At 38.4% G+C, this 20,374-nt stretch overlaps 1 long non-coding RNA gene across 1 annotated transcript in view; it reads right to left on the bottom strand.

The window, feature by feature from the left end:
- Nucleotides 1–20,374, bottom strand: part of LOC131483100 (uncharacterized) — a 402,453-nt gene that overhangs the window by 108,537 nt on the left and 273,542 nt on the right. Inside the window, exon 3 of the long non-coding RNA XR_009247513.1 lies at nucleotides 12,796–12,928. This is a non-coding gene — a long non-coding RNA (uncharacterized LOC131483100). The remainder of the gene's footprint in view (nucleotides 1–12,795; nucleotides 12,929–20,374) is intronic.

Genomic DNA, 20,374 nt, shown 5'->3' with positions numbered 1-20,374 from the left:
CTTTACCTGCTGATACTTTGCATTTGCCATGAATACAGAGATCTTTTTTTATTTGTCTTTGTGGGGAACGGCCGGCCCCACGTGTATGTTAGGTGGTCACAAGATGGCGGCTGGCCGAGGGCCAGGAGGCGGGATTTGTCCTGCCAGTAGGCAAACAGGAAGTTGCAGAGATAGGTTAATGTACCGCCCCCCCCGCGATTGCTGGCCTATCAGATAGCACCCAGTGGACCCACGGGGAGAAGTGATTGGTGGAGAATTGTATATAAGCAGCCCGTTTTCGGCAATAAACCCTTTTGATTCGCCTGCCCCTTTTCGTTCGTTCGCTCGCCTTCTTTTTTCGTTCGGCTTTTTGTTCATTCGTTTGTGTGTGTGTTTGTTTGGTGTGTGTGTGCCGGCTGCGGTGGCGGTTCCTGTTTTTTCCAGGCCCTCGAGATTCCTCGTCATTTTAGTGTCACTGCAGGGCAGCGCATGTCTTTCTCCCAGGGGGAAGAAGACTATGGGGTGTTCAGGCAAAAAGACCATTATGATTACCTCTATATATCTCTTACGTATTCTAAACTAATATTTTATAATTCCTGTAATCTAGCATGCTCTGGCATTCACAAATTATTTATGGTATCACTTCACAAACTATTTACAGTGCTAAATAAAGTAAATTAATTAATGTGTGAGTGAATTATTTTTCAATTCTTAACAAAATTCAAGGAAGTAATGATGAGGAGGCTAAAAAGAAAGGAGGAAACCAGAAGTGAATATTTAATCATTGAAAGATTTAGAGTCAAAAATCAATATATATGCAATAAAATGTGCATATATTTTATAAAATAATCTGGCTATATCAATAAAACTGCATCAAAACAGATTTTGGCATGAGGAGAAAGTTCAATTTCAAAGCCTAACTATGTATTCAAAGCAAAATTAAGTAATTAGTTCTGTTGTGAAGAGGACTAACCTAATAGACACGTAGAAATAGTTCCAATGCCTGATTTCTTTACCCTTCAGAGACCAAAGATCTGCTTCTTGTTGATTTGGCTCTTACTAGGGCCAAATATCAATGAGAACATGACATACCCATAAGTTAAATGTTTTATGAGCCTGTATGATAGAAAGTGCCCACACATGGGACAGATTTTTCCTTTGGATCTAAGTGTTTATCCACATGCACCCTAACTGCTTCCTATTGCAGCCTGCCTGATTATCCATTTTCCTTCATCTCTGACACCACTTCAGTTCCTGACAAGACTAGATTTTGGCTCAATCATCTGTCCTAGGCAGTTCAAGCCTTGCTTCTATACCCTGTTTCCTGGAGACAAATTCTTCAGAAATTCTTAGTGCTGCAATTTATATCTTACTCAGCTCTTCTGTACGGTCACCACTATGCTTTTGGATTGAATCCTTATTGTCTTCTAGAAACAACAGGCCATAATGAACCTACTTCTTTGGAAAAATGATCATCCTGGTTCTTCGTCTCTCTTTCACTAAAGACTTTTTTAGGCCATCTCTATGACAGATAAATCAATAAAGTTCAGGAACTGGTTAAGTAAAACGAATCAAAGCCTCAGAAATCAAAAACTAATCTAAGATTTTCAGTTCATTCAGTTGAGACAAACAACACTTTCATTTTTTTTTTTTTTTTACCAGAATGGATGCCAGAAGACAGCATCTTCAATGTTTATCCATTTGAGACATTAATAAAACAAATGTGTTCAGTTGCTGCAGAATGTCTAGAGTATAGATGAAAAGCCTTATTTAAAGTTTACTTTTACACATTTAAATACAGAAAGAGAAACAAGCAGACAGAAAGAGGAGAAGATTTTTCCCCATCAATTACTTCACTCCTCAAATGTGCACAATAACGGATGATAATTTGGACTGGAGCCAGGGCCAGGACTGAAATCCAGGTCTCCGGCATGGGAGGTAGAAAGCCAAACACTTGAATCATCACCACTGCCTCACAGTATCTGCATCAGTAAGCTATTAAGATCAGCAGGCAGAGTTGGAATGTGGTATACAGGCATTTTAAGCACCAAAAAAATTATCTGTGCATATTTTTGACTAAATAAAAAAGATGAAGGCATTTTATTAACTTATAACAATGATAACTGAATGGATAATGTTATTAAAGATAAAGATTGACCAAAAACAAGTGGATAAGGAAAATCTTGTTAAATCGCTGGGGAGAGTTGGATAAAGAGGGCATAAAAGAGGGCATAAATGGAAGGTCAGAGAAGATTATGTCACAAAGAATACATTTACCACAGCACATTCTTCAAATAAGTGCATGTTAAAGATTAGCTTGATAATGCTCAAAGCTCAGAGCTGATCTTTGAGGGAGAAATGTTCAGGAATGCAGTGGGTGTGAAGCCCAGGTGGAGGGTAAGCAGATGAAGCAGACAGAATATCCAAATTTGTAAAAGAAAAAGGTATAATGAACTGCTTTACCAGTTTGTCCAATTAGAAGATTAGTCAATCTCCAGAACTACATTTTGGATATTAAATAATCTCAAATGATAAACTAATACACACCTTTAAGCCAAAATGTAAATTAGAAGTAAATTAAGAGAATTGTCTTTCATGTTGGTCCTTTTCATAGATTTTAGCACAGAATAAATACCCAATCAAAATGCGTTGCTTAATAAACAGGTAAGACACAAACACGAGTAGATCTTTTATCAGGTGACCGTAACTACTCATATACATACATGTGTATTTGATTGTGTATGGTACATATCTTTCTCATCACTTCCTAATACATGGAATCCAAATTCCCAATACTTAAAGTGAACTGTAAAATTGAAGTTGCTGGTTACACATGAGTCACCTTCTCAATGGACTGCACCTGACTTTTATTCGTGGGTGCCTCATGCACCAAACTGTATTGCATTAAACAACAAATTAACTAAGTACTTGGACTAGAAAAGCAGAAAGCGAAAGTCTTCCCTCTCCCCTTTTCAACAGCAATATCTAAGAAATTCCAAGTTTACTTCACAGCTCTTGATTCTAAGTAGTGCTGAACTTCATATCTTCTTTATACAGGTACACAGGTGTAAATTATCTAGTCACATACATAGTAACTGATCATATACCCAAAGTATACTTTCATGAAATAAGAATCTTTAAGGCACTTGGCAAGCAGAAAAAAGAAAAGGTAACACTCATTTGTGACACTGAGAATTCATTCACTGGAAAGAAATACAAGTATTTGGGGATAAAACGTAATTAGGATAAAAGCACAACTGCTCAATAATTCTAATGTGCTATCCTGGAATTAAGCTCTCGCTTTCCCCTGCAAGGTAGGTATCATGTAATTTCATAGACAAAAACACTAAAGCTCAAAGTTAATGAAATCTGTTCAAACTTTATGTCCCTAAGAAAGGGTCAAACTTACATGTGATCCTTCAGCTATGCCTCTGTTCATGTGATATGAATGTATCCTGCAGAGACGCAGAATACTACAGATGCTTTATTCACAGCAGGAGTTCTCATTCATCTTCCTTGTTGACACCCTTTCTAAAGAACTCTGAATTCTTTGCTTTATGGAATTTACACTCTGCAGTAAATCTCTACACTGAAAAAAGGAATGAGACGGGCCCGGCGGCGTGGCCTAGTGGCTAAAGTCCTCGCCTTGAAAGCCCCGGGATCCCATATGGGCGCTGGTGCTAATCCCAGCAGCTCCACTTCCCATCCAGCTCCCTGCTTGTGGCCTGGGAAAGCAGTTGAGGATGGCCCAAAGCTTTGGGACACTGCAACTGCGTGGGAGACCGGGAAGAGGTTCCTGGTTCCCGGCATCGGATCGGCGCAGCACCGGCCCATTGCGGCTCACTTGGGGAGTGAATCATCGGATGGAAGATTTTCCTCTCTGTCTCTCCTCCTCTCTGTATATCCAGCTTTCCAATAATAATAATAATAATAATAAAAGGAATGAGACTCCAGTCACAGTGCTAGACACCATCCAGCACAAAACAATTTCCTAGATCCCAGACTCTACTTTTTACTATGAGTTCTTCCAACAACACTATGAGCTCTTTCCATCACTTTGAAAATTCCCAGTAGTCTTGCTCTAGGAAGCAACATACAACTAGAATACAGTGTGAACCTATATCCAACACATTAATGTGCTATTGTCAAATGAACTGCAAATGTTGCATGCAGGATTAGAGGGGAATACCACCAACAAAAATGAAAAATGACTGAAATGTGATTAATGGAATTTAAGACCCAGCTCTCACTGTGAGACCATGAACAAGTTACTTAACTTTCAGAGTTTAAGCTTCTCATGGTTTTATGAATTAAAAACAAGCAACAACACAATGTGTGTAACATATTAAAACACTCCTTAAGAAATAATAGGTATTCAAAAACACCCATTGATACCAAAAGGAGCATATTTTCAGGTAAGAATTTAAGCTATAAACAAACTGGTTACATAATCGAAGTGCCACATCACTGGAACAAAATTTCTGTAAGGGGGAAAATGGCTGCTGAGACAGACTTTTGGACACCTCTTGAACATGTTAAATGCCCTTTTAGTTAACTACCAGAACCTACAAATTGGCAGAGCGGTTTTAAAAGATGGGTTCTGGTCTGTTAGCATGAATTTGCCTTGCAATTCTTATACTTAATCTCCAATAACCCCTACTGTATATTCCATCTGCTTCAGTTTATGTCTGTTGTCTGTGTCAACTCTCCTGCCCTTGAACTGCACTGCTTACTTGCTGTTTTCAACTCCCAGTCTGGCATGAATCCACATCCTCCAGGATCTAAGCCGTTCATGCATTACTGTTTTCCAGATCCTCTCATTGTGGTGACTTCTTGGCTGCCTGCTTATGGTTCAGTCTTTACATTTGTTTAATTCAAGATTCACTGAGGACTGGAAGTTACCATATGCATCTCTGCTTGGCTATCCCAGCAGTTACAAGTTTTGGCAAGGATGCATGACTATTTCGAAGCAGAGGGAACTCTCAGAATGAGAAATTCTATGTGATCAGTTAACATAAAATTTTGCACAATTTTTTTCATTGACTCACCTAGTGATTGCAGCATTCTCTTAAGGTTGACTAGAAGACAGTAAGTAGAGTGAGCAAAGGTTTTAGAATCCATTTGTATTCTAAAGTATATTCAAAAGAGATATTGAAATCTACCTCAAAGGGTTAATATGAATTGCATTAAATTCCTTGGGCAGATGCAGCAAGTTACCACAAACTGAGTGACTTAACAGAACAAATATTTATTTCTCACAGTTCCAGAGGCTGGAATTCTGAAATAAAGGCATCAGAAGGATTAGCTCCTTCTGGAGACTGAAGGTGAAACCATGCATGTCTCATTCACAGCTTGCAGTGGCTCCTGACAATTCTAGGTGTGTCTTGATTATTAAATTGTCATTGCTCCAATATTTGCCTTTCTCATGACATGAAATTCATTCTGTGTGCCTGTGTATGTTTGTACAGCCATTTTCTCTTAAAATAAGGACACCGGTTACTGAACTTTACTCCAGTATGACAGATTGTATCTTAATTTAATTACATCCCCAAAGACACAACTTCCAAATAAAGCCACAAGCTGAAGTACTAGATAGATATTAATCGGGCAGGAGGGACTAACTAATCCAGTGTTAATATGGGCAAGACAGATTGTAAAACTCTTAGGAAAAGCCTGTTACTTTATCAGGACTTGGTAACTACTAATTCTTGGTATTTGTGGCTTCAAAGTTTGACTAGTTAACTTTGAGTAAATGGTAGAGAGCAATGAATATACAGTGAAGGCCCATGAACATCTTCCATGACAATGTCAATATATCTTTTCACTATTTTTCCCAACTTCAGACAATTGAATATCAATGCTCAATGCAAGTATGTTCAGTTTGCTCTACTTTTGTTTTTAAGCCATAGAATTAACCCTGCACAACAGTTGGAGAGCACTAACCATTGTGTTGAATTAGATTTTATGCCAAAGTCTACTGTGCACTGTAAATGGTTTGTTAATTAGTAAAGAGAGGCTGCATAACTGCTTTCAATTAAGTGTGGGGCTTTCTTTTGTGTACATTTTTTTTCTTGGTCTTTATGTACCCAATGGCTGCTATGTACTTCTTTCTGCTTTCCTAAGTTTAATCTGGGTAAAACATTCAATAATGACATCTGTTGGATAGGATTTTTCATGGAAGTAATACTTCCCCACCAAGAGAGTTAACTGTGATTGTGCTGGAAGTAGGAATCTGAATTTAAAGATGCAAAGGATCCCTCTACAAAGACTTTTCTGTTCCAGCTTGGGCTAGCTGCCATTCTCTTTCTCTCTCTGTTTAGATTTATCTGTTTTCATTTGAAAGATAGATTTGCAGAGAGAAGATAAGACAGAGATGCAAAAATCTTTTTTTTTTTTTAAGATTTATTCATTTTATTACAGCCAGATATACACAGAGGAGAGACAGAGAGGAAGATCTTCCGTCCGATGATTCACTCCCCAAGTGAGCCGCAACGGGCCGGTGCGCGCCGATCCGAAGCCGGGAACCTGGAACCTCTTCCAGGTCTCCCACGCGGGTGCAGTGTCCCAATGCATTGGGCCGTCCTCAACTGCTGTCCCAGGCCACAAGCAGGGAGCTGGATGGGAAGTGGAGCTGCTGGGATTAGAACCGGCGCCCATATGGGATCCCGGGGCTTTCAAGGCGAGGACTTTAGCCGCTAGGCCACGCCGCCGGGAGATGCAAAAATCTTACATCCACTAATTCACTCCTCAAATGGCTGCAACAGCCAGAGCTGAGCCAATATAGAGCCAGGAACTTCTTCCAGCTCTCCCAGGTGGGTGCTGGGTCAAAAGGACCATCCTCTCTTGCTTTCCCTTCCCCTTAGCAGGGAACTGGATAGAAATAAAGCAACTGGGACAGAAACCAGCACCCACATGGATGTTGGCACTTGAAAGCCATGGCACTGGACCCAAGCTGCCTTTCTCTTTACCAGATTTGTTTCTTATTTCTTTCAAATCAGCCATTACTCCTTAAAACTCTGTAAAGCTTTTTACTAGCTTTTCCAGTTCAAAATCCAACCTGTAACTATTTTGATATCTGATAGATGTTATTCAAACTAAATGAAGAAACCTATATGATAACCGAGATGAACTCAGAGGATATTATGTGAATTGAGTTCACAGGCACAGAGGGACAAATAATGTGTAAATACCCTGTGTATGTTATAGAAAAATAGTCATACATGCAGATAGTAGAATGGTGAAATCTCAAGCCTAGGTGGGGAGAACTTGCTTTTCTACTGGTATAAAGTTTTACTTATGTAAAAGAAATAAATTCTAGAGAGCTACTGTACTGTACTTTGTATCTGGTTAACTTAAAAATTTAAGCATAGGCTGGAACTGGTGTTGTGGTGGAATGGGCTAAGATTGTTTGCAATGCAATGCCTGAAACCAAAACCCATACTGGAGTGCCAGTTCAAGTCTAGGCTGCTTCACTTTCAATCCAGCTACCTGAATATGTATCTGGTAAAACAGAAAAAGATGGTCTATTCTAGGTACTTGGGCCCCTGCCATCCACCTGGGAGGCCTGAATGAAGTTCCCTGGCTCATGGCTTCTGGCTGGCACTGTTCTGGCTATTGTAGCAATTTGGAAAGTTAACTAGCATTTGAAATCATCCATCAACATCTCTCTTCTGGTTTCAATTAGATACATCCTTTACAAAGTGCTACCTCCGCCATCATGTATATAGCAGCACCATACACAAGAGCCAAATTATGGAATCAATCAAGACACCCATCATCAGATGAATGAATAAAGAAAATATGGTGCAACACCCATCACATGCATAGAGACAGACATAAAAAGGAATATTATCTAGTTACAAAAAGAATGAAATTCTATTATTTGTAGTAAAATGATTGAACTGGAGTATATTACATTAGATGAAATAAACCAGACAGAAAGGCAAATATATCCTCTCTGTGACAGTGGGAATAAAAATTTTAAAATGAAGGATAGAAGGAAAAGAAAAACCAAAAAGACTCTATGTATCAGTTTTGTGTTTCGTTGCAAATACAATATTTTTGTAGAAACATGTCAAATTTTTAAAAGCAAATTGATAGGAATTTTATATGACTACTTTTAATGACCTTATAACTATACCAGAATTCAAATGCACATTCATTTGATTGTTGCTTAAAGCCCTTGCCTGTTTTCCTACTAAACTATGGACTATGATCTTTTTACTTTTTATTTGTTGAAATGTTTATGTAGTACAACCACTAAGCATTTGATTATAATGTAAATTAAAATGTGTTAAAACATTAAAAAAAAACAAAAACACTGAAACGTTTAAGATAATAATTTTTTAAAACAACTAACATTGTTCAACAAGTAAAATTTATTACATAAAGCATGAATTATAGTATATCTCAATAATGCAGTTTGTGGAAATAATAGACTACATGAGAGCATTTCAAATCTTCATGGAAAGTAGCATTAAGTGTATTTGTGGGGAAATAATTCTGTAAGCTGCATGTAGGGAGGTCCTCAAAAATTTGTGTGAAATGCATACAATGAAAAAAACTGGATTTTGAAATTTTTGCCACATAAAATAAACTTCTGTTTAATACAGTGCTTCACTATCTTTTTGATGTATTCTCATTTCAGAATGTAGTTGGTGACCTTAGTGCTAGCCATTGTTATCAATATCTTCTACAAATTATCTAATTCTCATATTCTTATAAATTAAATAGTGCTGCTAGTCTCATTTCTCAAATGATTAAATAAGATAAGGAGTGATAACTTACTAGTCATTGTTGTAAGCCATATCATTACCCCTCCCCGCAAAGGCATGTAGATTTAGCAAAGGCATAGAAAGACCAGGCAGGCACACAGGTCCAAAAGTAGATAGTATTTTTTTTTTTCAAAAAGAAATTATAGTCTTTTGTGTTATTATTCCATACTGTTCAAAAATAAATCTATGGGGCCCGGCGGCGTGGCCTAGAGGCTAAAGTCCTCGCCTTGAAAGCCCCAGGATCCCATATGGGCGCCGGTTCTAATCCCAGCAGCTCCACTTCCCATCCAACTCCCTGCTTGTGGCCTGGGAAAGCAGTCGAGGACGGCCCAAGGCTTTGGGACACTGCAACTGCGTGGGAGACCGGGAAGAGGTTCCTGGTCCCGGCATCGGATCGGCATGTACCGGCCGTTGCGGCTCACTTGGGGAGTGAAACATCGGATGGAAGATTTTCCTCTCTGTCTCTCCTCCTCTGTGTATATCCGGCTTTCCAATAATAATAATAATAAAAAAAATCTTAAAAAAAAAGAAAATAAATCTATGGGCAGGTATTGTGGTGAAGCAAGGTAAGCCATCACTTGAAGCATCCACATCCAGTGTCAGAATGTTTGGTTTTAGCTCTGGCTACCATGCTTTGGAGCCAGTTTCCTTCTGCCGTATCCCATGAGATGGCAGCAGATGATCACCCAACTACTCGGGGTTCCAGTCATCCACATGGCACAACTGGATTGAACTCCAGCTCCTCCTTTTTAGCCTGGCGCCCACCGTCCACTGTTAGAGGCATTTGGGGAGTAAATCAAAGGATGGAAAACCTTTCTCTCTCCCTGCTTCACTGTTACTCTTTCAAAAAACACCATTATTTTAAAAATTAAATAGAGCTAACCATGTTATATTTTCACAAAGTGTTTTGTAAAACTAGATGCCAAATTGTTGAGCGTTAACACTAGAGAGCTGAATGTTTTTTTGTTTTACAGACATCTGGAGATACGGAGCCAACCAGGATACTGTGTTTCAAGGTCATCCAGAAACCTCACAAGGTCTGTTTCCTACCACAAGAAAATGGCATGCCCTTGTTTTCATTCTATTTTTCTCACATTCATTCCAGGTAAACAATTTGAATTCATATCCACAAACTCAAATTCCTTCAAGTGGCCATCAGAAAGGAAATAATACTTTTTATATCTGCTTTTCATTAAGCCCATCTCTTAAATTTCAGTAAGTACAAGATAGTTTCATTTTATTTCAGGAAATTCATGCTTATTTTTATGAGTGAATGAAAAAAATGCCTGGAGAGGGCCCGGCACCATGGCCTAGTGGCTAAAGTCCTCACCTTGAACATGCCAGGATCCCATATGGGTCCTGGTTCTAATCCCCGGCAGCCTACTTCCCATCCAGTTCCATGCTTGTAGCCTGGGAAAGCAGTCGAAGATGGCCCAAAGCCCTGGGACCCTGCACCCACTTGGGAGACCCGGAAGAGCTCCTGGCTTCAGATCGGCGCAGCACCCGTCATTGTGGTCACCTGGGGAGTGACTCATCGGATGGAAGATATTTCTTTTTGTCTCTCCTCCTCTCTAACTTTGCAATTAAAAATAAATAAATAAAAATAAAAAATAATGCCTGGAGAAATAATAGGTCTCTGGAATAGTTTGTACATTTAAACTTCTGTTGAAACAAATGTTTCAATAGCCTGAGGTTAAAAACAAAAACTCTTTACTTGTAAAGTTGGACCACTTCCAAAATAAAGATGTCAATGAAATCAATGTTGAAGAGAAATGAGCAGAGAAAGAATATTATGAATCACACCATCTAACGTGTAACCACCACTCTAACACATCTATAAACTACTTTTTTTCTGATAGTGTCTCAAATCCTCAGCATGAAAGGATATGGCAGGCAGATATTCTTCTGCCAGCCAGGAAGGGGCCCCCAAGGAAATGAATTGGCCAGGCCCTTGACCACAGACAGCTAAGAAGCAAACTGCTGTCATTTTCAACACATAGCATTTTTACTGTATGTTTCTAGGCTGACTCTGTACTTCATGTATCTGAATCTCCATAGACGGGGCCAATGACCTGCATTTTACAAAGCTCTTTCAATAATGCCGAGGAACAGCCACATTTGGAAACCCTAATCTAAATTAGGCTGCCTGTTAGTGCTGAAATGGGAGTTGCTAAAAAAAGAAATTGTTTTGTAATATCTATTACTCAGTGCAAATACAGTAATTAAAAAAAGATGATTTAGGCACTAAATGGGACATGGAAATTAAGAAAGATTTTTCCCAACTAGAGATTTGGATGTAGTAGTCATTACGATTAGATGCAGATGAAATGTAGAGAAACAATAATAATAAAAAAAAAAACGGAAAAGAATTTACATGGAGGCAGTTCATGTTATAAAAGATAAGCATATAGGTGCTCAGCCTGCCACTAAAAACTGATTTGGAGTTCCACTGCTCAGGCCATTGATGTAGTCTCAAACTGTCATTCCAAAGACCTGACCAAAAATAAACAATTTCTTTTGGGGAAAAACAAAGGCATCAGACAATACCTTCATAGCGGAAAATTTTATAGGTATTGAGAAAAGAATTTTGAGCGTGATAGGCAGAATGTCTACCATTGAGGAGTATCCCCTTGTTGGCTTAGAAAGACAAGACACAAAAGAAACAGAGCACAAACTGATACCATGGTAAGCAGAATAACAGCACACCAAAGATTTTTTTTTTCTTTCCCAAATCCCTAGAACAAAGGAGAGAGTGTGGGGGAGTTGCTTGACTTAGAAATAAAGACACAGGTTAAGACACTTGCATTCCAGTTCTTGCTCTGATCCTAACTTCCTTTGAACACAGACCCTGAGAAATACTGGTGCAATTCCTGCCATTCAGGTGGCATTTCCCACCTTTTGACTTTAGGATTCAAGCCAACATAGGCTATTGAGGATTTTAGGGAATGACCAGTGGTTAGGGCACACACACAAAAAAAAAAAAAAAAAAAAAAAAAAAAAAGATAAGCATAAAGAGAAAAAATGTTATTTTAATAATGGCCATTCATATTACCTAAATGACATTTGGAAATCATCCTTAATGCACCATTCTATATTATTTTACTTAATATGCAGAGAATGCTTTCTGCTTTAGTCATCTGGATCTTATCCTTCTTTATACTGAAACAGTATTAATGATAATACCATGGTTTGCTTCATTAATTCCAACAACCAGGTAAAAACCAGGAAAAAAAACCATAAAAACAATTAAGTCACTCAGGGAGCATTTATAGTCAGTAAGTACAGAGGGGTAATCAGTTCTCTTTCAGAACAGTAATGAATACTGAAGTAACAATGAGATTCCGTTTCTTATAAGTAGTTGTGCCACATAAAAATATTTTGAAAGATTCATTGGGGCTTGGAGAATGGCAATGCTCCAGTGAGGTTCATACCAGCATAATGAGAACAGTTTCTAGCAGCTTTGCTGGAGTTGTCAGACAAATTCATATCGCTATTCCTCTTGTTCAGATAAAATCTCACATGAACGTTTTCTATATGATTTCTAAGAAGAGATTTATGAGTATAAACACTTGAACTCTTCTAAGATTATTGGTAAAACAGTTTGGCTAAATCTGTTAATATGTGACTATGTCCTCAAATTTCCTTTGAAGCATTTCCTTCTACACTAATCTTACCTATGGTATTACAAAGGAGCACTTCCATTCTGACCCAAGCACGCTTACTTTTTACATGTGTCTCAATATCCCATATATTTGTATTGCAATTTTCTTTAATAGTATGGATTCATGTTTATAAAATATTTGCATGAGTTTAATAAAGTAATTTCATAGTTTAATAAGATGCTAAGCTTTAAAATATATACAACAATTTTAAAAAAACATGCAAAAGAAGCAAAATCTTTTATGTAAGGTTCTCTGCCTCTGGATTTCACATACTTAATATAATTTTAAAAACCAGCTGAAACTGTCCATGTCCTATTGAATGAACTCCAAATTAGGAGGCTGGGGAGACTTGAACCAGGAAAAATCTTCACAACACTTACATGACAAACAGACACCAAAGAGTTTTCAGGCTTCTTGCTAGACGTGTGCATTCCATGCCATGGAGTGTAAATAAGAGGATGTCTCATGGAGACAGAAATAACAGAACAAACTGATACAAAAGCTTCCTTTCATCTATGTGACAAAGAAAACAGATCTGAATGAGAACCTGATCTGCTTTCACCTCACGTTGAGCATCAGTGAAAACACTTTGGGTATTAAACTATCTTCAGAAAAGAGAGCCAGTAAAGGAAGTGCTGTAGCAAAGTGCTAGCAATGCAAAGACAGGTTTCCATCTGCCAGAGGGTCCTTGGGTCTCTCTACATTCTTCTGCTTGCCTACTGCTTTTCACCTGGATGTATTTATAAAATGTGCATATTATAAAGTCATTAGTAAAGTTATTAAGGCCAGTTGAAATTCATGGATTGTTAATACAAAATAAATAACACATAATACAGGACAAAAATAAGTGGAATAATTTCTAATAATAAATTTATATGCAAAAACAGTATTTTGTTCATGATTGCAAAGTGACTGCTCACCAAGCAGTTCAAAGTGCCACTGAATCTTGGCTTCTTGTTTTAAACCTTTAAGTCCTTATTTCCTTGCTGCTGGTCTATCCCTGACAATTGTTCAGTTTGCTGTGCATCCACAGGAATACATGGAGGAAGAAATATCTGATCTGTATGTGTAAGTTTAATATAATACCCTATGGGTACACCCTATTCCAACCACTGCCTCTACAACTTGTTGATGGACGCACACCAGCTTTCTATTCTGTGTCAGTATATAGCACCTGCTACCACTGGAGCAGCAAAAAGACAGGCGTGGCTTCAAATCCAAACCTAGTTATTTGAAACACAGCAACCCTCCTCTGCAAGTCAAGTGTCACCTCTTGCACACCCTTGCATTTCAACTGCCATATAAAACTATGCAAGTTGATGTTACAAACACACCTTAGCACATACATTTACATGTCATCTGCTGATATATTTCATAGTTCCCCATTATTATAAATTTGCAGCTTCCTTATCCAGGTCACTGAGTTCTGCAAATTTGGCCCTTTCCTCTTCATTCTCTGCTTCTTTACTTTGGCTCTCTTGGTTCCTTCTAAGCCACAGAGCTTATGCTTCCATAAGAATCCTGGTTCTAGCCACACTCTCTGAAGGTATCTATCTCCATGATCCACTGGTTGCTATTTTGTTACTCAGACCTCAGATAATCATCACCTCCAACAGCAAGCTCCTCCCAACTCAACAACACGTGTGGAAGTCTTATCACTGATTGTCAGACTGTCCATTTTAATCACACTGAGCATAACACTACTTGATTTGTATTTGCTTGACCACTTATACTATCTATCCATATCTCCTCACTAAAACTTCAGCAGGTTTTCATGGTGAATTTTATAAACTTCTTGCTTGTTACATTCATGGTTAGAAGCATATATGAGAACTAGGTGAATGAAAGAATAACAATATAAAATAATGAATATTTTTGTTCCTTCCATCTGACAACATGGTATAGAAATCCAGCACATATTCTAATCACCTTTCTATATTGGTCTTTACTTCATTATCCCCACTATCCTTTGCTGAAACTTTTCTAATGCTTGGTTCAGGTTGATCTCACTAGTTTGTCTACTTCCATTAACAGAGGGCCTTCTATTCTTCAAAGTCCACAATCTAGCAATACAGTGTAATCTGTTACTGATAATAGAGTCCAAATATCATTTTTTCACTCAAATGTCTCATGAAGCAAGTAGCATGAAATTCAAAAAACAAAACAGTAACTTTAGCCCTGGAATATTCCATCTACCTAGAATCTTATTTTGTATCACTGTTAAAAAAAAAAAAGGACTCAAAATTTTGGATGCACACACACATACTTTCATTCTACAGAAAAAGAAGCCAAGGAGTCACTTGCACATTATTACATTGGGGAGATAACTCAAAAATGATCAGTTATCTAACTGGATCCCTGTGCCTATTCATTTGACTTCTTTGAAAGACATAGACGAAGACACAGAAGGATCTTCTATGTCCTAGTTCATTTCTCAAATGTGCACTAAAGCCAAGACTCTGCCAGGCCAAAGTCAAAGGTCAGGACCTCAGTTCAGGTTTTCCACAAGGGTGATAAGGTCCTAAGATTTACAGCCATGAATCACTGCTCCCCATCCCCACATTGCCTCTTTCATCTTGTCCTGTGGCCTTTTACATATGATAGCATAATTCTTGAATAGAAACATAATCAAAAGCTATAGAAGATGGAAGGCAAATTTAAATAACATCAACGCTTCCTCAAATTTTAGTATGCATTATAGTTTTAAGAAATATTTTACATTTACCATACTATTTCAATGAAGCTTCACTAAACTCCAGAGAGTACACATGTAGATTTCACTATGAACAATTTATCTCTTATCAAAAAGTGACTAATAAGATAGAAGAATACATATTTAAGTTTCACATTTCCATTAGTCATATATTTCCCAGGTATATCCAGCCAGCAATCTATATTCTAGAGAATTGGATTTAAACATGACTGGTTCTGTGTCTTGGTCCAATGAGGGAGACAGATGGTTAAATAATTCCAATTAAATGTAACTAAGTGTTGAGGTGGAGCTTCTCACCACTGTTAATTGGTAAAACCAGAAACTGAGCACATCTCTGGATAATTCCAAAGTCATTATACAAATGAACTGTATCATACATTGTTTAATCATCTATTGTTATTCCAAGTCTAATATATTACCAAAAAAACAAATGAACTCATAGCACAAAGACTTTCTTGTTTAAATAAGATTTCATATTAAAAATTAATAAGAGGATTAGAGTTGCCCTCATTTGAGGATTTAAGCCTCCTAGGGATGAGAGGATCAGGATTCTTGCAATCAACGGCAGTCAAGGCAGGGTCACCAAACATCCTGGTTTGCTCAAGACTGAAGGGATTAGCAGAATTGGATTTCTACTGCTAAATCCCAGAAACTCTTGCACAAACATTAAACTTGGTAAACTTCAGTCCACTTTGAGAACCATATTATAAGTTTGTCACCTTAAGAACCATTTTTGGACCTGGCATGATGGCTCAGTGGCTAAACCATTCCCTGGCACACTCCGGGATCCCATATGGTGCCGGTCCATGTCCTGGCTGCCCCACTTCCCATCTAGCTCTTTGTTGGTGGCCTGGGAAAGCAGGGGAGGATGGCCCAAAGACATGGAACCCTGGTCCCGTGTGGGAGACCAGAAGAAGCTCCTGGTACCTGGCTTATAATTGGCTCAGCTCTGGCCATTCTGGCCACTTGGAGAGTGAACTCATGGATGGAGGATCTTCCTCTCTGTCTCTCCTTCTCTCTGCAAATCTGCCTTTCCAATAAAAATAAAGAAACCTTTAAAAATAAAAGAACACTTTCACTTAGGTTCAATTCCATTGTGTTATATCCATTTATCTCTAGATCGAGGTGGATTATAAACACTAACAAGGAAGAGTAAGTTTAAAAAAATGACTTGACTTTATGAGGAGCATTTCAGATTTATGCAAATTGATCTTAAGCGTCATCAATTACCACATGTGAGCTGCATAACATTGACAAGAACTGATATTTTCATCTTCATTTTTCAAAGACAAGACACAGGGAGATGTGAAAGTTGGTCAAGGCTATAAAGTTTAAAATTGCTAGAAAAAAAAATCCCAAAGCCCAAATTATGCAGGGGTTTCACATCTGGTAGTTCAAAAATAGCCTGATTTTATAACACCCTCACTCACCCAATCAGAAACATTATCTGTGATTCTTCCTATAATAAGGCTATACCTAAAGGGAAGTCAATCAACAGAACTAGAGGGATACAGTATCAAAGGGTAAGCTAATGTGTGCATTCCTGACTTCTCTGAAGGGCTTAACTTTACAACTGTCTGAGTGCCTTTATTGTTGTGTCGCAACCAGGCCAGTTCCAGACGCTGCTGGGGCCATCACAAAGTGCGCTACAGACACGATGCCCTGGGGTTATTTATAAATTTGTGTACGTCAGGTCAAGATTCCAAGCACCTGGTGCCTTTTCTCTCAAACTGAAGTAGAAATTCTGGTTCCTTTTTTATCCATGGATGGATGAATCAGATATTACTCAGCTCTCAGTGTCTGCAGGGCTAATGTCATGTTGTACTCCTTCACAGGTTCAGAGGGCATGACGTGTAATCAAATCTGCTGCTTCAGTCCTCCCCCCACCTTCTTATCTGATTTCTAAAGCTCATTTCAGGCAGACCAAACACACACACACACACTTCTACGGTATTTCCCACTATAAATTCCAACCATAAAATTTCACATTACAAATTTTACCACAATGACATTCACATTAACCCATGAATTCTAGAGAATAAAAATAAAATGCCTCAAGCTGAGCCTTTCATACATTCAAATTCTAATTTCCATTTAAATGAGAATAATTGTTTATAGTTAGAAAGACTACTGGTCAGGCTTCATTTAATAATTTTCACTGCATTCACTCCTGCTGTATTGAGGATCCATTTATATAACTGGTATCTCAGTACCTCAGAGAAATTATCAAATACGGTGACTCTAAGCAGAGAACAAACTATTCTAATTTTTCTCCCTGTGAGAGATTTTCTTCTTTTATAAACATATGATTTTAAAAACCTCTAATTTTTCAAATTTTTACATGAATGGGGTAGGTATTTATTTTTACTGATTTCTTTTACCTTAAAAATTAGCAGACATTTAAAGTTATGCATATTTTAGCATGCTATATTATACAGGTATTTGTAAACCCTGTATAATATCCAATCAGGAAAAAATGTTTATCTCTTAAACATTTAATATTCTTGTAACATTTATTTTTAAAAATATTCATTTACCTATTTTGAAAGAGTTTCAAAGAGAGAGGAAAAGAGAGAAAGGAATCTTGCATCCAGTGGGTCACCACCCAGATGGCTATAATGGTCAATACTAGACTGACCCCCACTTCTAAGCTCTTCATTAGATATGGCTACACCTAGATCTCATCTATCCTTCACGGTTAATCACAGCATGTTATATGTAAGCTGCCTCCTTACATTCAAATAACCTATTCTGTCTACACCCTTCTGATTTGATCTATTCACTATTTTGTTTCAAATTTCAATTGAAATATTACTTCTACAGACAAGTCTGTCTTATTTCCTACCCAAATTCATTCCAATTCTCAATGTAAATCATAGGACAAATGTCACAAGTGTTTGATTGGTGGATTTTTTTTTCAAATGCAGAGGTAACATTTGCTATTTACCCTGATTTGCTCAGTTCTGTGTCCCTCTTATTGAGCACATAATGCCATGCATAGTTTCCACAACATGAGGACTTTGTGAAAAGGTGTGAATGTACTACAAAATATGGTAATATTTACTGACATCATGATGCACAAGTCTTTCCCAGCATATCGCAGCAACATGTAGGGAGGACATAACTTCACTAGAATACTATTTTGGATCCTTTCTGAGGTGATTTGCCTTTATGTGCTCCCTTGGGGAGGAGGCATGGCTTTCCTAAGGAGATGAAGAGAACTGGAGCACAGATAATTGGAGCTTTTATGCCTCTCAAATAAGCATGTCAGGGTGTTCAGACATCTTTTTAACTCATCTTGTTCTCCTTTTCCATTTATCCTTTGGAACTGTTCACAGCAGTGAGGCAGAACTTCTGGGTAATCACATGGTATCTAGCCACGTTTGTCCTACTTCTTCTAGTTAGTACCTAGTATCTTTCACGTATGAGCAAAATTACTTCCTTATAAAAGGTTTTATAATACTCTGTTTAGTCTACTTCCTAAAAGAACTCTTCCTTAATATTATGAACGTAATGTGGTATAAAAAAAACTGAAAACAACACATTTCCTGTCACACGAACTTTTAGGATCTGGAAGCTGAGCTTGACCAAACTGGGTGGTTTTGATTCACTGTTTTCCTGCAGCAGTAGACAAGATGCTGGTCATCCCTGCAATCACTGACGTGGCTTACTGGAACCAGAGGCTTTTAGGAGCTCAACTGAGCTGGGGAAAGAGATTGTAAGCTATGAGCTGCCAATTAACTAAACAAACAAACAAACAAAAGATTTAAGTCTTCACTTACTAGAATGGGATAAGCAGTAGGTTTAAAGTGGATGAGGCACTGAGTCCCCCTGCTTCACTTTCCTCCATGGAACAATCAACTGATCCAAGATCAGATAGATCAGCAGAGCTAAGGAAGTGGTCTTAATGCAGAATGAGATTCAGAGGGCTCTAACAGTGTGACCAACAACAGGGTCACAGAAAGGGAAAGAGAAAGTCTTAGGGGTGAAAAAAGTGTTGAATACTAAGCCAGAGTTTTGGGTTTTTTTTAAGTGTTCATAATAATCACTTCTCCTGGCTGTACATTTGTCAGTGATTAAGATGCTATTTGCCATGCTTCTATTCCATTTTGGAGTGTGTGGTTCCAAGTCCTCACTTAGCTACTGATTCGGACTTCCTGCTAATGCACACCCCAACAGGCAGGGATTAGGGCTCAAGGACTTGGCTCCTGATCACCCATGTAGAAGATTCATCTGTGTTTTCAAGTTTCTGACTTAGATCTGGCTTAACTACAGTTCTAGAGGGGGCATTTGGGCAGTAATTTGGTATATGGAAAAATCCTCTTCTTTGTCTTGCCTCTGCTTTATAAATAAAATGAGTAAAGAAGTAGTTAAATAAACACGTGTACTCTTTTCCCTCTCCCAGTAGAGGAGGCCTCAGAAGAGGCAGCTAAAGAGGACAACTGCCCAAGGGGACAAAGGGTTCTGGAAGTGAAGGTGTCTTCCAGGTCTTGGATTGTAACTGTTATTTTCACAATGACAGCTACGTGGTCCAAGTTCCTGATTGCAGCCTCCTTCAATGACTGCCAGGAATCCTTGCCTTCAGTATGAAAAGGGCAGCTTCTACTCCAGAGGCAAGCGAGGCAAGCTCTTTACCATTGCTCATGATCAGGTTGGAAATAACACACAAGTTTTTAACTAAAGCAACTGACTACTTAGAGGCTCTGCTTCTAAAACGGCCTTTCAGAAACTCGGCAAGAAGCCTGCCACTATAACAGAAACTGTCAATGTTCTCCCGATCTGGCAGAAAGTGAGCAATCTAAGACAAGAGCATAGGACAGTCACAAAAACCTCTATGATTAAATGTCAAAACTTAGACAATCACTTCAACCTTAATTTCCTTCTTAAAAGCAAGTCAGAGCCCGGCGTGGTAGTCTAGTGGCTAAAGTTTTCTTGAACGTGCCGGGATCCCATATGGTCCCACTTCCCATCCAGCTCCCTGCTTGTGACCTGGGCAATTGAGAATGGCCCAAAGCCTTGGGGCTCTGTACCAATGTGGGAGACCCGGAAGAAGCTCTAGGCTCCTGGCTTCAGATTGACTCAGGTCCAGCTGTTGTGGCTGCTTCAGAAGTGACCCATCGGATGGAAGATTTTCCTGTCTGTCTCTCCTCCTCTCTGTATATCTGACATTCCAATAAAAATAAATTAAAATCTAGAAAAAAAAAGCAACTCACTGAATCTACACATACTTAGAGGATGTGTAGGGA

The sequence above is a fragment of the Ochotona princeps genome, chromosome 23, assembly GCF_030435755.1.
Source record: "Ochotona princeps isolate mOchPri1 chromosome 23, mOchPri1.hap1, whole genome shotgun sequence".
Classification (NCBI taxonomy): domain Eukaryota; kingdom Metazoa; phylum Chordata; class Mammalia; order Lagomorpha; family Ochotonidae; genus Ochotona; species Ochotona princeps.
The sequence above is the reverse complement of the archived record's forward strand: the minus strand, read 5'-3'. Positions and strand labels throughout refer to the sequence as shown.